Source organism: Meleagris gallopavo, chromosome 3 (assembly GCF_905368555.1).
Source record: "Meleagris gallopavo chromosome 3, MGAL_WU_HG_1.1, whole genome shotgun sequence".
Classification (NCBI taxonomy): domain Eukaryota; kingdom Metazoa; phylum Chordata; class Aves; order Galliformes; family Phasianidae; genus Meleagris; species Meleagris gallopavo.
In genome coordinates, this window is record NC_139406.1 from 83,695,344 (window position 1) to 83,713,996 (window position 18,653).

The window sequence follows — 18,653 nt, forward strand, 5'->3', positions numbered from 1 at the left end:
GAGTTACTAGAGAGCAGGGAAGGGTGAAGGAAGAAAAAACAGCTGCGTGATATTTATTTTGAGAACAGAGTAAGCATGCAAATATTGATTTTCCAAACCGGTACAAACCAAGAAGGTCCTATTTATAGTTCTGAAAACCGCATGGGCTCATAAGGTGCTGTGAAACCATTTCACCTAAGGTATTCATGTTTTGTTAGCAGAACAGCACTGCCTCATATCCCAAACGAGCTGCACTGCAAATGGCATATGAAAATGGATTGCTGGGTTTATGCCTGGCTTACTGGGCTGCGCAGACAGTGCTGCTCTGCCATGAGTGCCTGAGGAAACGTAGAAGTGTTCAGGTCTCATACAGCCCACACCAGCTTCTTGCAACACAGCCCTGAGGTGCAGAGTGGCAGAAAATAGATCTCCATCCACCCATACTAGCCACAAAGTTATGCCTGAAGAGGTGATTCTGACAAACTAAATCAGGAACAGCAAATTTCTCTTACTTTTAAGTGGAATCTCATGCATCTATATTAAATTCATGCTCATAATGTCCTGTCCTGTCTGTGGGCAAGATTGAGAAGAGTCTGATTCCATCTTCTGTACTGCCTCCCAGCAATTATTTATGTACATTGGTGTGATTCTAGATTATATGAGTGGAATTGGAACAAAGGAACTTTTAAATAAAAAATGATAAATGTTTGAAGAGTGTTTTGATTTGTGTTAGACTGCTCTTTGTTTGGGAAATAGGTCTTTCTATTAAAAAAAAGTGCTAAAATTTTGCTGTGCTGAATGTCAGTGTACTCAGGTAGTGCTTTGGTGAACTGACTTCTGGGTATATGTTCTCTGTGTTATAAAAACCAAATATTTTATGATCTCTTAACTCTTTTTGAACAAGTAACTTGGCCACGGAGTTTTATTTCAAAGTCCCCAAAGCATTGGATAACAAGCTTTCTGGTTTTTTTGTTTTGTTCTGTTTGTTTGTTGCTGTTGTTATTTTTCATTTCCCTCTGTCTCTCTCTGTAGATGTTCAATACCTTTTTGGCAATGTAATACTAATACAAAACAGTAAAACTGAAATAATATGAAAAAGTTGTTCCCACACTATTCATAACTGAAGAAAGAAGGGACAGTTATTTAGGAGCATTTTCTTGCACATCTCTAGTCTTTGCAAGCTCTTGTAGTACCAACACAGACAGAGGTGAATCATATCAGCCAACTGGATAATGGAGAGTTGGATGCTTCATCCAAGTTGGCTGTTAGGCTCCTTCAAGCTCCAGCAGGGAGGAAGAAACATGTCCAAAATGTGCCTGGCTTCACCTGTCCTATCTGCTACTTTTAAAGGAGATGGATTCCATTCCAGAGGTACACACCTGTCTCCATTATTGAACACACTCGTCTGACTGACCTTTGGACAGCCGAAAATTAAGCACGACAAAATCTCTTTTCAAACTGTGTGTATATATTCATGAGTTAATAGATCCACTCTCTTCAAGCTTGTGTTGTTGAATGTGGTCGTTTTACTATCTATTAACCCTTGTAATTGTAAGGAAGCGTATCTGAAACAGCACTGAAAATTGCAGGATTAGCTGAGCAAGGTTTCCCCTTCATTTTGATAATATTTTACAGTCTTTGAAACACAGTTCTTTTTTAAGACAGAAAAGGTGAGCGGTCTGCATGGATATCTGCTGCTCCAAGGCTGTGACAGATTTTCTATAAACATGATTAAATCTTTGGCTCATTGTATTCCCATAATGACATTGCTTGGACAATCTTGGCACAGATGTCCATACTTCAAGAGGATGGGTACCCAGCTGGGACAATGCATTTTCTTCTGCTGCTGAATGCAAAATCCCATAGTCATTTATTGTTCTTGTTGTAAGATTAGTGGGTAATGGATGCTGACATTTGAAAAGAAATCATCTAGTCAGAAAGAATGTGCTATTCTTCCAGTGATTAGATCCATAGACCTGAAATATGAAAAGTTTAAACAAGCAGGACCAACTTCAGTCACATATCTTGCTGTAGAAACAAATCTGGTTTCTAGTTCTTCCCCAGTTACATCTGTGCTTGTTCCATATAATACAATGAATAAAATATTGAATCATTTTTGATAGTGGAAAAATCCATGATGTGCTGCTATTCATTGAAGAGTGGCATCATTGTCTCTGTGTCTCACACTTGTTTTCAGATATATTTTCCTGATATTACCCTAAATGGAGAAACAGGTATGATACTGCGAGAGAGAATCAGGCATCACATCTGATCCTTTCAGCAAATATGCGAAGAGTTTTTAGGTGGGAAGTCATCACATGAACAACAGTTCTGTCTTGCTGGCAGCAGCAGTACAGATATCAGGCACTTCAAGTACTGGGGAAGGTTGTAAGGTTATTCATAAATGATGGGAGAAGTTCAGCCATCTCCCATCCTAATGCAGGATGTTCAGGGAATCTATAGGAGAGCAGCTGCAGCAGAATGGCGATCCTCTGTATATTATCACACCTTTGTTCTTTTGTTTAGGATCCAACAAAGCTGTATGAGCCAAATTTATCTGGTAGATTGAATTTCTTCTTAACCTCACTTGCAGGGACCATGTCAAGGATTAAATCTGCACTCTAGAGAGTGGCAGATGCAAATGAGTACTGCCAGCTCACTCAGCTCACCAAGGGCAGTGCAGACACACCAGTGCAATGCAAAACAGAGGTTAATAAGTGCTGTTAAAAGGAAAGGGTATATTAGCCAGGCTGACAGTCAGTTTTGGCATGTGAGCTGGCTCATGGCTCTTGCTGTGGTCTAGCGGGCATTGCAGACTCATGCCAACTTGTAAGAAATCATGTGGACATATCCCACGCTGCTTCTCTGTTGGGATGGTGCAGCAACCAGTTGTGCAGCCATTCCTGAGGGATCTGGAGTTGAAAGGGAGCAGCCAGTGCTTGGCAGGCGGGAAGGTCGAGGTACTGGATAATTAAATTCCTTGTAGGTTTTCCCTTCATGATAATGTTAAATCCAGGGATAAGTTGCCCTGGCAACAGCTCTGGCTACTGTTCTTCCCACCCTTGCCTTTATGCCTGTGATTAAATGTACTTCAGTATGTAAATCACCAGCTGAGGTTGGTGGATTTATTTATTTCTTTCACAGAAAATGATGCCCATATTAATTGATAATACAATGCACTTTCATTTCTCTTTGAATAATAAAACAACAGATTCACTCTTCTGAGCTCTGTCTTTAACCAACAACATATATTATTCATTGTTTCAAAATGTAATAAAGATACATACTTAATATCTGCTTCCCAATTAAACTTTATGACTGGAGGTTGACTATGGTTATATTTTTTGGCTGTGCTTTTTAATTTTCTTCTAATGCTTCCCTGGGAATTCAAAAGGCAGCTTCAAGCATAAGCATGTTGAGTGTTAAAATAGTGTAGTATATTTTATGGTCAAAATGTTATTACATAGATTTGTGGAACTATCAAGTGCGGTGATGAAGTTTGGCACTGAACCTCCTTCATCTGATTTCTGAAGTAGGCTTCAGTGATCACAGCTTCAGATGAAACCAATGGCATCTGAAATAAGTGGCCTCTTTTTTGTTTTGTTTTGTTTGAGGATTGGTGCCAATTGGCTGGTTGAAAACTGTGGATTCTTGATACCTCTGCAGAGCCAGTCACGTTAATTATTATTATTGATCACATTATGTATTTACTGCAGACACCTCAGGCGTAAGTGAGATGTGCAACCATGGATTTATGTCCCTTGCTTTAGTTAGCTCAGATAATAGGTTGGCTTCTTAATAAAAATGATAATTTTGGTCACAGGTGTTGCTTCTTGGATGCAGGCAGGCAAACTGATTAAAATGGTTCCCCAGTGTGGGCTTGTGCAGATGTTTTTACTCTCTCCATTTTATTCTCCTGGTGGTTATGTTAGTGACAGACAAGACACTTTTCACATCACTGTTAGTCTGTGTGGCTAAGACCCTGGAGATGGAGGTCATCCTCTGCATTGCAGGGGCAGTTCCCTTTGGCCAACAGGCAGGGAACAGCAAGTAGCCAGTGGCTATGGGTGCTTGGGGCATGAAGAAAATTGTTTTATATAGAACATGTGCTGTCCTTCAGATTGCAGATATACTGTTCTGCATACAGCGAAGTGAGATGGAGAAATGAGTATGTCCATAATTGTTGGCTATTTTCCTTGCCTGTAGCCAGCAAGGACTTTTTCTATCCATTATACAAACAGGGGGATGTGCTGCAAGAAAGACAAATGCAGATACTGCATGCTGTAATGCTGTAATGACTAAGGATTCCTGAATAATTAAATGGAGGGAACGCCAGTTTTGCAAAGGCAAAACTCAAGTAAGGAAACATCTACTGGCCAATTCAGGTGGAAATGCTGGTATCATTGTTAAGCACAGTGATAGTGAAAGAGAGATGTCCAGAAGTCCTGATAAGTGTTAAGCACTCCACTTTGCTCAACATGTTCTGAACACTTTCTTTTGCTTTTCCTCTAACATAAGAAGATGGGAAAGGGCTGTTCCTAAGCATCATACTGCTAGGGATCATTATTTAGGTGTCTGAGTCATTCACTGGAGGAATTTCTCCTGTGGCTACAAGGAAAGTGTATGGAAATCTGCATCAAAACTTAGCTTAGTAAAGGTATACAGCCTTTCTTTTCTAGCTCCTTAAATTCACCCAGACAAATAGGAATGAGAGGAACTCAATTTGCAGTACACCTGCTACTTTCATATCTCTAAAACAAAAAGAGTAGAAAACATTTCTAAAGAGGCAGCTGGTTGACTGAACTAGACAGCTATGAGATAACATCCCTGTGGCTGGCTAGCAGCCCTGACTGTAATGCAATTTAGTGTCTAAATGGAGATCTCCAGCAGGTTAAGGAGAAAAGATGTTCCTGTCAGGAATTCTGTGCCAAAAACAATACAGAAATATTCTCAAGTAAAAAGAAAACTGGATCATGCACTTTCTTTCAACCTAGATTGCCCCAAAAGTAATGCCTCCTATTTCTTTCCATGATAAAAACAATAATTACAAAGAGCACAAAAACACTGTTTGATAGAGCAAATTCTCAGTTACAAAATAATATTTTTCAGCACGGGCCCCACCAGTAGCTATGGATCTTTGACAGCAATGAACAAGCATCTTCATGCCACTCTCATAAAAATCCACACCAACAGAGATGATCCACTGTTTCACAGTTGCAGTGATGGCATTGGTGCTAGGAAAATGTTGCCCACTAAGTCCATCTTTCATGGACTTGAATTGATGGAAATCAGAAAGTGCCAAATCCAGAATACACAGTGGGTGTAGTAGGCCAGTCTAGCCAAGACTGATGGTCTTCAAACTGGTATAGGGATTGGTGTTATCATGTTGTAAGAGAAAAGTTGTCTTCTTCTCTGGCCTAACTCTGGAATTTTGAGCTTTCAGCTTAGTCAGTGTCATGATGTAAAGGTAAGAGTTAATGGCTTGTCTGAGTTCCAGGAAATTCAGAAAGATCATCACTGTCCAAAGGACAATGCACATCCATTTACCCTCTGAAGTCTGTGTCTTGAACTCTTTTTTTGATGGGGAATTCATATGTTGTCACTCCATGGACTACCATTTTGATTCCAGCTCATAGTGGTGATTCCACGTCTCACCACCAGTAATGATGTGATACATGGAACTGTAACCTTCGGCCTTCTATTGGTTCAGTAGATCCGGAAAAACTTGCATGCGGTGTTTCTGTTCCTGTCTGTGCATTTGTGGGACTCACCAGGCACAAAGTTTGTGATATTGCAATGTTATCACTATAATTACTAGTGCATTGAAGCTGATATTCAGCTCTGTACACAGTTCTGTGTTCATACTCCACCGATTTGCATAGATGAGCTGATCATGACACTCTTCATTTCACAATACGACAGATGTGCATGGCCATCCAGGACATAGCTTGTCTTTCACATTGCTGTCCCCACTGCTTAAACGCACCACCCACCACCCCACTGTGCTCACATCCACTGTTTGATCTTCATAAATATTCAGAAAGTGCTGATGAATGTCAGAGGGTGCCATCTTTTTCCATATAGACGAATTCAATGACTCCACCTTTTTTTCATACATACTTCCATGTCAGACGCCATTCTGTCAGACTACCCCTCTGCTGCCATCTGTCACACAGCATATGTATGGATATTGGTGGGAAGGTTCAACCTCTACTGCCATACCACCAACATCTGCCTTTGATCTCATGGGTGAACATAACAAAACGGGAGACATTACTTTTAGAGCAGCCACTGTAGAATGGTAGTAAGAAATTCGAATTTAGGTTTAAATAGACTTCTTACTATAGGAGACCACAGATGTGTAATTAGTGGGTATGGATATGAATGTATGGAGATACAATCAAGATAGAGCTCACAAAGATTCTGCAAAAAGGAAATACTGAAATATCTCCCAAGTAAAGGGGAAAAAAAAAAGCATTCTGGAAATGAGATGTTCTGCCTTGATAAGAGTAGTAGATTTTTGTTTTCTGGATCACTGATTTTCTTCCTAAGGAGGGAGCAGAATGATTAACTTTGAATTCTCCTCGCTAGAGGAGCAGCCAGTTTTCTATGGAAAGAGGCTATTTCCAGAGGGAGTTGAATTAATAACAAAATTGATAAAAATGAGAACTCAGCATAAAATTGAAGCATTTTGAGAATGAGATGGATGAAAATTTCAAGAGATACAGGGAGAGGAAAATCTTTGACTAGTGTTATCCCAGTAAGTGGGAGATTGAAAAACATTAAGAATCTGAAACTTTTTCTTTTCAGAATGTGATAAGAATTTGGTCATTTATAAAGCCTGATAAGTAGGTCTGTGTGACTGAAAATTACAGGAAAACCACAGTGAAATATTGAAAGGCAACAGCTACTTCCAAAGCTCACTTAAAAAGTTCCCAGACCATTCACAACTTGGCAGTCTCTACAACAGATCACCAAGCCAAGGCAGTGTGCAAAATGACTAAAATCTCCTTTTACAGCAAGGGAAGAGCTGCACTAACATTTAGGGTGGGAGACTGCACTGAGGTACGTTTGAGTTCTTGTGCTGAAACAGATGTTCTTCACATTTATGTTTTAATAGGTATTTAACAGATATTTTCCTAACTCAAAAAGCTTCCTCTCTGATCTGGAGGGACAACATTTTAACAGATTTAGAGAAACAGATCACAAAACTGAAAGACAGGAATTGTTTAGTGATTGGTGTTTAGTGATTTTTACTTGGTTATGCTTGCAAGCAAAATAGTAGAACTAAGATCAATGGAGTAAAATAGAAACTTATGTCTTAAAACTTTCTGTTTTACATGTGTAAAAACAGGAGGTTAAAGAGTTGAGGAAAAAACGATCAACAGGTTGAAGAATTATTCTTGAAAATGGCTGCTGAACAGTTCACTGGATGGTTCAAAACTCTTTTCTGAAGAGAAAAAGAAGGCTTTGCCATCTATAAAACCAAACCAGAACTACCCGAAGCTTGGATCACAGGGAAAGTGAAAGGATTATATAAAAACCTCCTTAACTTTCTACTCTGAACAGGGCCCCATGCTTCTCATTGACTATTTGTGCAGATTTCCCATCCTCCAGCTGGTCTTAGCAGGAGATGAGGCAACCTGATACAGGGAAGTGACCCCTTCTGTGACAGACCACCCAGTGTTGCACTTGAGACAACGTACTAGCTTACGTCAGGGGATTTAAATTGCTTGGCTTAATTATAGGGGGTGATATTTACTGGTATATGTGAGGTAATAAACACCTTTTGCAGGTGTTTAAAATGCAGGGTGTGGGAGTGAAGGTCCCCGGGTAAACATATGATATGTTTTTAAGTATATTTCTCACTCGAAGTGATTTATTCATGCAAGTGTTGGCTGGAGCAGAGCTGATAATCAGCTTGCAGTTGTAAACAAAGAGGATGATAAAACGGGGAAAATCTTTATCATTGGAAGGTGGACTCCAAATTTCTACTCAAAATATTCAATTCTTATTTTTTATTGAAGTAAAAAAAAAATCAGGAATTTATTAAAAGTAGTTGATGCTGATGCTTCTGTCAATCTTAATTAAGACAGGATATTTTGATTTAAAAATGGAGCACAATGGAATCTGCATTGCACATAACACTGGAACTGTTGGTATGTAATGTAAATGGAAGATGCGTTTCCATTATGAAGATATAACTTCAGTAGGATCCTGCACTGTTGGCCCTTCACTGTACAGATCTTCTGTCAATGATTTATAAAAAGCATGAATTTGATCAAGCTGCTCCACATAATGATAAAGAAGTCAGGGCGCACTAACAAAACTACCTGCAAATGGATGCAAGCAAGTACCTAGTATTTCAGTGCCAATAAGTGTAGTCTATCGCAGTATTTCTGTAGACTCTACCATAATGAAAAAATAAGAGTAACAATCTACTAGTACAATTTACTAAGAGCTTTGATGAAGTTTTTACTGCAGAAATCTCTAGCATCAAGACTTCAGTCATTTTCTAATACCAATATTTTGCTCAGACAGAGTTAATTCAAAAAAATATTACAGTTTTTGTCATGTAGTTGTTAAATTAAACATTGCAATGTTTCCTTTTGGCTTCATAATTTATGAATCCAGTCTTAAAACTTAGCACAGTAACTTCATGGGATAACTAAATTTCACACATAATCTTATTCATAAAATATATGCAACTCTTGCAAAAATTATTCTTAAATGAAACCTTCTGAAATGCTGCTGTTTGCCTCACACATTTCTGCCTTACTGAAACAGCCATGATTTAATATGCCCATGGAGCCTTCAATATTACACTCTTAATTCTCCCTCTTGACAATGAGTAAGCCACATGATGAATAGCTGAATTACCAGCTTTTAGAAGCTGCTTTCCTGCTCCGTTACTTTTGCTTAGTGCAGATTCTTGAAGAACCAGAGAAGTAGTTGGTCAGCAGAGGACTTGCAAAGAACAAGCAATAGGATAGATCCAGGTGTTAAGTGACGATAGAAAGGTAGAACGAGTGTGGTATGGCACAGCCAGATAAAGAAAGCAACAATCTCATTTACTTTGTGTACATATGCTGAGCTGTTACTCCTGATGTTTTCTTTCACAGAATCAAAGGCATTGGAGGGCCCATTGCAGCATCATAATCTGACTTCAGAGGCTCATAGTTTAATAGAGGAGAAAAGAAGAGGTAGAGCTAAGAAGAAGAAGCAGATTTTTTTTCAGAGTGCTTGGTTCTGGTTTCTGGGATATTTGCATACATTTTTGGACTTTGCCATACAGTCATCTCAGAGCTTGATTCAGAATTCACTGAGAAAAACACTAGTACTGTAAGGTCTCCGGAGCAGAAATTCATTTCTGGAAATCTAGAATATCTGCATAGTCTGATATCATAGGAAAATTGAGTTGGAGGCATTCACAACACAGAATGAACATACAAAATATTTTTTCTTGTAATATACTTTAATTGCAGTTACAGTCTGTGCTTCCTGAATCCTTCTTTCCCTCTTTCCCCTTATAGCAGTGTCAGTTTTTCTCAGTGAGATTCTTAGCTGAGGTTATGGGTTGTAAAAAGAAGTTTAGTGCAAAAATCAGCATCTAATATCTTACTAAGATTTAACTGGGAAACAAACTGAGGCATGCTGCTTTTTCTCCAGGCTGTTAGGATACATGCTGTCTTGGATACATGCTGTCTTGGAGCTGCATCCTCTCTGTTTCAGTTGGTTTTGTATTGTTGTTATGAAGACAAATAGCTGGGTTCTATGAGAACCTCTTCTTGTTTGCTGCCTGGGCCATCGTGAATTATCAAAGCTACAATGCACCTTTCCAACTGTGAGCTAGTTGTGTTGTCTACAAACTCAGGGGAGGAAACATTACCGGAGTGGTATTGACACTTTCAAATATCTACCATGTAATGATAGCACATCTTCTATGTATTATCCAGAGGTCTGTGTGGGCTTCCTTAAGTGATGCTAATCCACTAACATTTTTTCTTTCCCTTTTTTCTGATAGTTGAAACCTACCCTCCAAGGCTGTTAGTTCAACTAATGACAACTGTCCAGCTACTAGTGAAGTCTCAGTTCTCACACAGAATCACAGAATCACAGAATCACAGAATGGCCAGGGTTGGAAGGGACCTCAAGAATCATGAATCACCAACCCCCCTGTCACAGGCAGGGCCACCATCATTCACATTCAATACTAGACCAGGTTGCCCAAGGCCCCATCCAACCTGGCCTTGAACATCTCTAGGGATGGGGCATCCACAACCTCCATGGGCAGCCTGTTCCAGCACCTCACCACTCTCTCTGTAAAGAACTTCCCCTTGACATCCAACTTAAATCTTCCCTCCTTCAACTTAAAACCATTTCCCCTTGTCCTGCTGTTATCTACTCTTTCAAAGAGTCTCAATAAATACGTCTCAAATTAAAGCTTACAACTGATAAGTATCTGGCATTACAGTTCTTGTGCAAGTTTTTTTGTCCTTCAGTTTTAATACTGGACACTTTGTGCTAGAGCATAAGGAAACTATCTGTGAGCATCATTTATATCCCAGAGGTTAAGTCCAACTGCCCACCCTCATTGCTGTATGGTGCACTGAAAGCAGCCAGACTGCCCAGCTTCCTGCAGGTACCTGAAGAGATGAGATATATTGTATCAATAGAAATGGTGTCTTCTCCATGTATGTTCACCAATGTGAGAGTGGTCAGACCATGTCAAGACAATTCAACTGGTTTACAGTTCACTCTATTCTACCCTGAAGGCCCTTTGGGAACCATCTCCAAACCCTTCCGAAGTTCTGAAAAGAAATGCTAAACTTCTACATTCAGAAGTTAAGGGAACATCTGGAATTTGAGCTTGATGATCTTTAAGGTCCTTTCAAACCTAAGCCCTTCCATGATTCAATGATTAAGTGATGATGAAAAAATACTATCTTCTCCACAATCCAAAAATCAGAAGATGGCAGAGGTGGTTTGCTGCCCCACTTTAATTAGAGAAGATGGCCTCCAGCATAGGAGGATTGTCATAACAAATGTTAATAAACTTTCCAAACACTTTAATATGCATGCACTCACTACTTCATGGGTAAGTTTCAGGAATGTTGTAGCGTTGCCATTTTCTCTCTGTACAGAGATGTTCCTGACTTTGATTTTCTTTTACAAAACTTCCTACACTTGGGCTTTAGGCCCTTGATGACCTTCTTCGGGAAGTTTAAATTCTTATTCCTTTATTAGTACTCTCAAATGCTAGTTTCAATCTCTGAGATAATTAATTTCATTTACAAGCACAGCCATCCCTTTTGTTTTTCTCTTCAGACACATCTTTGTGCTTTTCACTCTTCTTTCCCTGTGCAGTTACACTCCCTCATGAGCTCCTTCTCTGGAAAACATTGTTTCCACTATTTGGATGAAAACTGTCCCATCTGGATAGGCTTTTTATGCCTCAAAATGACAATTGCACGTCACAAAGGGAAAAGCTTCCTTCTTTTTTCTTTATATTAGCTCTCCAATCATTTAACGAAGTCTCTATTCCGTCCTCTCCCTCTTTTGCTGTGAATGAGTAGTCCGCAATACTGCAGAGGTTACTTTCACAAAAGTCATCCTCACCCTTTGTCCTCCTGCTTATATTAGTTTCTCTTTGTCTGACTGTAGACCAGACCTGGTAACCCGAGGGCCTTAATGTAGCATTATTTTTTTCTCATGCTCCTTTCTTATATCATTACTTAGGAGATACTGCTACTGCTGCATTTGCTTTACTGGATCTTATTTTTTTGCTACCCTGCGGCACCTTTGTACAGTTCTGACACACTCCTTGCATCACTAAAGACACGAACAAAACATTTTGTTGTCACCATTCAGCCAGTCAGAAACCCCCGTGCACTGCTTGCTCAAGCGGGGATAACAAGACCATCAATCACAATGGAAGACAACAGCGAAGATAAGGGCATGCAGTTAATAAAATTACTTTCTTTTTACATAAAGCAAAATCTCATGGTATACACTACTACAAAAATATTGTTGTAGTTAAGTGATTAACCTCTTCCAGTGTAGCAGGTTTTATGGACAGCAGGAATATAGGGATTTTTAAGTGGGGACTGTGAAAGAGAGCGAGCTCCTCAAGTCAACCTCGTAGCCAGAAGAACTGAACACCTTCTGTGTCAGAGTCCACTTCGCCCCATCAGGGTCCTGTGATGGCCACATTCCTAGCCCAGATGGAAGGAGAAAGCTGTCACCTATTGAAATGTCATTGTGACTTTCCAAGCCAATGTTCTCTGTTTCTTCTCTGGCCAAGAGGAGAAAAGGTTGACCCCCATCTTCTTTCAGGTAGCTGTAGAGAGTAGAGGTCCTCCTAATCTGGAAGGAAGCTTCCTGTCCAATAGGTCATGGTAAGTTCATCATTCTTTTGCAGGTATGTAACTGATATATTTTTTTAACTATTGAGACTTTTCCATTTTACAAAATCATTTCATTAGAGGTGTCTTCTGCAAATCCCTTCAAGATTGCCAGGTGGCTAATCCCTTCATGTCATTGCTAAGTGCTCTTCTTCTTTTACCCGAAGGCTGTTTTGTGTATTAAGGGATTCTTTGCATCTTCCCACTACCTTCAGACGGATGCCTAATGCTTATTTAATACAGAAAGCGAATTCAGGAGTGACTGGAGAAAAATCATAGTAGGGTTGACAGTTATGGCCCCTGTAACAGCCACAAAGGGAATGAGGCATACCTAACTGACTGATTGTTATACATAGAAAATCTTCGGCCATCATAGATCATTGGTCTGCAGTTCTACTCTCATTTTTCACTAGTAATTGTTAGTATTATTTGACATTCCATCTTCCAATTTGCTGTGATAATGGACTCAAGGCTGACAAAGTGATGAAATACAGCTTATCTCGGTTTTATTTGTGCTCTAAATAAAACACCGGTGGACACAAATGTCTTTCACGGAAAGTACTGATGCACTTCATGATCGTTCAGTATCTTTGCTCTTCAGAGGGCTGATTCTATGGCCCAGGTTTTCACTATATGCCACTATGAAATGAGAACAAATTTGCTAATTGACTTGCTATTTGGTTGTATGTATAGTTTACTGCGTAGAAAAGCTTTTCCTTGTCTTCACAGTGTAGACAGTTGATCAAATCTTAAAGCTTGTGAGTCTCAAATGTTCCTTTGATGTTTACCTTTGTTATTCCTGCATATTTTTTGTACTGAGAATTGAGATAGGATCAGCTGGTAGTCACGGACTGATCTGGATTAGGCCAGGACATTCACATTGACAGTGGGATTGAGTGCACCCCCAGCTAATCTGCTGATGACACCAAGCTGTGGGGTGTGGTCAACATGTCAGAAGGATGGGGTGACATCCAGAAGGACCTAAACAGGCCTGAGCAGGGGCCCAAGAGAACCTCTTGAGGTTCAACAAACCCAAGTGCGAAGTCTTGCCCCTGGGTTGAGGCACCATCCACTATCAGTACAAGCTAGGGGGATGAAAAGATTGAACATAGCCCTGCTGAAAAAGACCTGGAGGTACTGATGGATGGGAAGCTGGACATAAAGCAGCAGTGTGCCTTCACGGCCCAGAAAGCCAACTGTATTCTGGGCTTCATCAAAAGTAGCATGGCCAGCAGAGTGAGGGAGGTTATCCTGCCCCTCTGCTCAGTGTTGGTGAGGCCTCATCTGGAGTACTGTGTCCAGATATGGAATCACCAGTACAGGAAAGACATAGGCTGACTGGAGTGCATCAAGAGAAGGGCCACAAAAATGATCTGAAGGAATGGATCACCTCTCCTGCAAGGATAGGCTGAGAGAGCTGGGGCTGTTCAATCTGGAAAGCTCCGAGGTGACCTGACAGTGGCCTTTCAGTATCTAAAGGGGAATTACAGGAAAGAAGGGACAAACTCTTTAGGAGGATCTGTTGTGATAGAACAAGGAGAAATGGTTTAGAGCTTAAAGAGGATAGGTTTAGGTTACATACAAGCAAAAAGTCTTTTACAGTGAGGGTAGTGAGGCACTGGAACAGGTTGTCCAGTGATGTGGTTGATGCTCCATCCCTGAAGACTTTCAAGGTGAGGCTGGACCAGACACTGGGCAACCTGATCTAGCTTTGGTGTCCCTGTTCGTTGCAGGGGAGTTGGACAAGATGGCCTTCAGAGGTCCCTTTCAACTCTAAGGATTCTATGATTCTATGATTTTCTGCATTACTGGAGATGTTCAGCTGCATGAACAGATAGTGGAGATCCTAACTTTGCTTCTACTTTACTTTGCGGAAAAAATATCTGGCCAAAAGCTTGAGAAACATAGTCCAAACATAGGAAATTAATATATTATCAATTTTTTCTGGGAAGCCTTCTGATATTTCACCAAACAAAAGCTTTCTGCCCAGAGGTTCCTTTGTAAAAGACAATGTAGAGTGTATTAATTTGGTTTTCTTGTAAGAAGTTGTCTTAAACTATAAATCATGGTATTGTATTGTCTTTATATCTGGGATATAAAGGGTTTCTATTATGCCTTGATCAATCTACCGTGGTGGAACACTGAGTAATTCTGCACGTATGGTGTAAGCTGACATCTTGAGCTACACTTTTGCACCAAATTACTAGGCTGCAAGAAGCCAAATGCCCACAAACTTTTGATAAAAAGAGACAATTGCTCAGGAAATGAACCTTCCAGACATCTCATTTTTTTTGTTTTCAAATTGTTTTTGAGGTTTCTTTCATGTTTCTGTATTTATTTATTTTGTTGTTGCTGCTGCTGCCCTGACTCCTTTGTTATCTATAAATCTGAAGAGATTTGTGAATGGTAAGAACACAGACTTAATTTTGTGTGAAGTGGAAAAACTCAGCTATGCTGTAATGAAAGAGATTTCATGAAGTGCAGTAAAAGAGTAAATTCCTCTACTTTGTCATCTTTCTACCTGCATCTCTCAAAAGCATGTTTTAACTTGTTTTTTTGTGGATAAGTCAGTTCTGTGAGATTGACATAACTTCTGAAAATTTAGATTAAGTGGAAAAAAGTTATAATGAAAGAATTGCTTATCCCTAATAATAGAAGAAATAAGTGCTTTTTTCTTCTGTAATACTGTAAATTCATTCCAGATATGCCAGAGATAGAACTGTAATAAATTCAGCTTTAAAGGGTGGTTGCATATCTTTTATTGCATGTGTCTCACTGGATTTTTTTTTTTTTTTTTAATATTGGGAGTTACAGATTGCAAAATTTTCAGTCACAAAAACAACTATATCCAGTCCAGAGAGATTTATGGAAAGTTTTTCTTCTAGTTGCTTTTTATTTTATTTTATTTTATTTTATTTTATTTTATTTTATTTTATTTTATTTTTCTCTTTTTAATTTATTACCTCTTTGGAGAATTAGCATAGAACTTGCTCCCAGCATTTACAGCTGCTTTTCCTCAATTTTAGTTGACACAATGTATAAATTTATACCATACTGCCTATGCACTGGTAAAGTTTAAATGACTTCATGTGTCCTTTTCCAGACACAAATACACAGTGCAATTATTTCCCCATTGAACCAAATTATCATCTCATGTCACAAAAGTATATAAAATTTGTTTTAATGTTGAATGGTTGATACTGCATTTCCTTAAAGTGCTTTTTGCTTATTCATTCATCAATGTGTTGACTGACTACTCATAAGAATTTCTCCTCATCTTTGTTAAACATATTCCAACAATTCCCAGGGAAGCCTCCTGGAGGTGTACTTGGATAGCTCTAGTTGTGTATCCTCTATTGACAAAAAATCTGTTAGGCTGATGGGAATATTGGCTTAATGTGAATTGTAAATTCAGCCACTGCATTGCCAAAAGTGTGAAATGCTCAGAGCTTTCAGACAGCTATTGATGAACTATTTCCTTAGGATGGAAATTAAATCTCTGCAGGTTCCCAGTCTCTTATCAAGACAAAACCTTCACTCTAGCTAACAGTATTTGTTTAAGAGTTGTACTATGTTTGACAGCTCAGGAAGGAAGCAACTGAGATACACAGCAGCCTGCCCCAGTGTTTCTGATTAAACTCCACAACAGCTCTTGCTCCAGGATAGAGAAATAGCTAAAGGACTTTTAGCACGGAGACAAGAAACAGTTCACCACTGGAGACAAGTCTTGCATTTGCATTGTGGTAGCTTCTGATCTAGTCAGTGCTGACTACCATATATTGTGGAAAACTTCCCATTTCTTGTGAAATAACAGAAGTAAATTGAGAGAGCTGCATGGCAGTGGGCAGAAAAGGGGTGCTTGGATGCATGTCAAAATCATGAAAATTCAAAAACTGTATGTGTGAATAGTGGTGGGAGCAGGGAAGACATCCAAGGGAAGCATAAAATTCAGGGAGAGACATTTAAGCATGAAAGGAGAACTTTTTATCAGATTGAGAATTTCCACAAAAGAAAAAACAATAATATTACAGAAGCTTGACAAATACTTCACTCTCATTGAAAGCTCAGAAATACCCAGTTAATTTCCTGGACAATGTTTGGAAAATTGAATGAAAGTTTTCCCTAGCTGTTTTCATCCTAAGCAGGTGTCAAACACACTTACAGCTCTGTTGTTCACTCTGAATATGGACCATGTGTGTTTGTTCTTTATCACCAACCCTGAACTGGTGATAAGTCTTCTCATTCTGGCTCCAAAGGCTCTGCATCTATTGGAAGAAAAATGGAAATAGAGAGTGGGGAGAGAAGTATTATCACAACTATTCAGTCCCCTAGCACAAAATATGCCTTATAGGCTGTTCAGAAAATGTTTGTTCTCCACAAACATTTAAAATCAAGGGCTGAAATGTGACCATCTGAATAGCTGTAATTTCCCACCACAAATCTATGTTTGTTTTTCATTTTTATCCACACAGGAGACAAGTTTGGAGCTGTTGCTATCACTAGCTTTTATATTCCAAATGTAAGACTTCAAATCTCAGAACAGAAAGCATTAGCTTGGAAGTAAAACTCTATTCTTTTTCTTCTAGACTTAGGATTTTATAGCTCTTGGTATGCAGCTTTAATTAAGAGCAAGTAATCTCCACAAACACTGCTTCACCTAAACCGGGAAGTTTGATTAACGGTTGGGAAACACTTCAAGAGAAAACGAGAAGTTAATCTTGGGTAAATTACCTTGAATCACACCTGAGTTTTCCAGTTATAATCTAAACTTCCCCAGTTTGAATAAATTCTCATCAAGACTATGAATTGTGTGAAAAGATCAACTCAGCTGCCCTTAAATATCAGGATACAGTAGAAGCAGTGCACTGCTCTCATTTTCCAGGGAATGTTCTTGGTTTTTGGAGGCTTAAACTGCAGTGGTGTTTGTCCCATTTATAATTACTGGTGGTCAAAGTCTGGTTTTGCTCAATTACTATTAAAATTTTGAGCGTTCAGAAATCATCAGATAGGTTCCTTCAGACTCTGAGATTGCTAAAATGTTTCAATTTGTCCTCTAGTTTTTGATTCTTTCATTTAAAATGGATTCATTGCGTTTTGCTGGAGTGCAGATTGTCAAAGCTAAATGTGAGCTACAAAAAAGAGAAGAAGTGGAAATGTGAATGATTCAGAAAGATGAGGATTTTTAATTGTCCCCCTCAGAGCAAAAAAGAAAAGAGACCAGGAGATGGAATGTTCAGGAGGACATATCAATGGCTTATGTTGATTTATTTTGTTATTTTACGAAAATTCAAAGAACAAGAAGTGGCCAGTCTTAATTTATTGATTAGGATCTAACAATCCCAATTTTGACTCCGAGACTTGTTCACTTGCAGGGAAGGAGAACACCTTGGAGCACACATTTAGAACCAATCCATAACAAAATGGGTTGCTTCTTAATGGCCACGAGGGCACACTGCTGGCTCATGGCCAACCTGTCGTCCACCAGGATGCCCAGGTCCATCTATGCAGAGCTCTTTTGCAGCAGCTCATCCCCCAGCCTGTATTGGTGCATGCAATTATTCCTCCCTAGTTGTAAGACCCTACACTTGCTTTTGTTGAACCTCATCCGGTTTCTTACTGCCCAGCTCTCCAGCCTGTCCAGGTCTCGCTGAATGGCAGCACAGCCTTCAGGCGTGTCAGCCAATCCTCCCAACTTCGTATCATCAGCAAACTTGCTGAGGGTGGCCAGTATCCCCTCATCAAGGTCATTGATGAAGATGTTGAACAAGACTGGACCCAGCACAGACCCCTGGGGGACACCACTAGTTACAGGTCTCCAGCCAGACTTTGCACCACCAACGATGACCCTCTGTGCTCTGCCAGTCAGCCAGTTCTCAACCCACCTCACTGTCCACTCGTCTATCCCACACTTCCTCAGCTTTGTTATAAGGATGTCGTGGGAGACAGTATCAAATGCCTTTCTAAAATCAAGGTAGACTACATCTACCGCTCTTCCCCCATCCACCCAGCATATGACAGCATCATAGAAGGCCACCAGGTTGGTTGAGCACGACCTCCCCTTGGTGAACCCATGCTGACTACTCCTGATAACCTCCTTTTCTCTCTCTTGTCTGGAGATGGTATCCAGCACAAGCTGTTCCATCACCTTTCCAGGGACGGAGGTGAGGCTGACAGGCCTATAATTACCTGGGTCTTCCTTCTTGACCTTTTTGAAGACCAGAGTGACATTGGCTATCCTCCAGTCTTCAGGGACCTCCCCTGTTGTCCAAG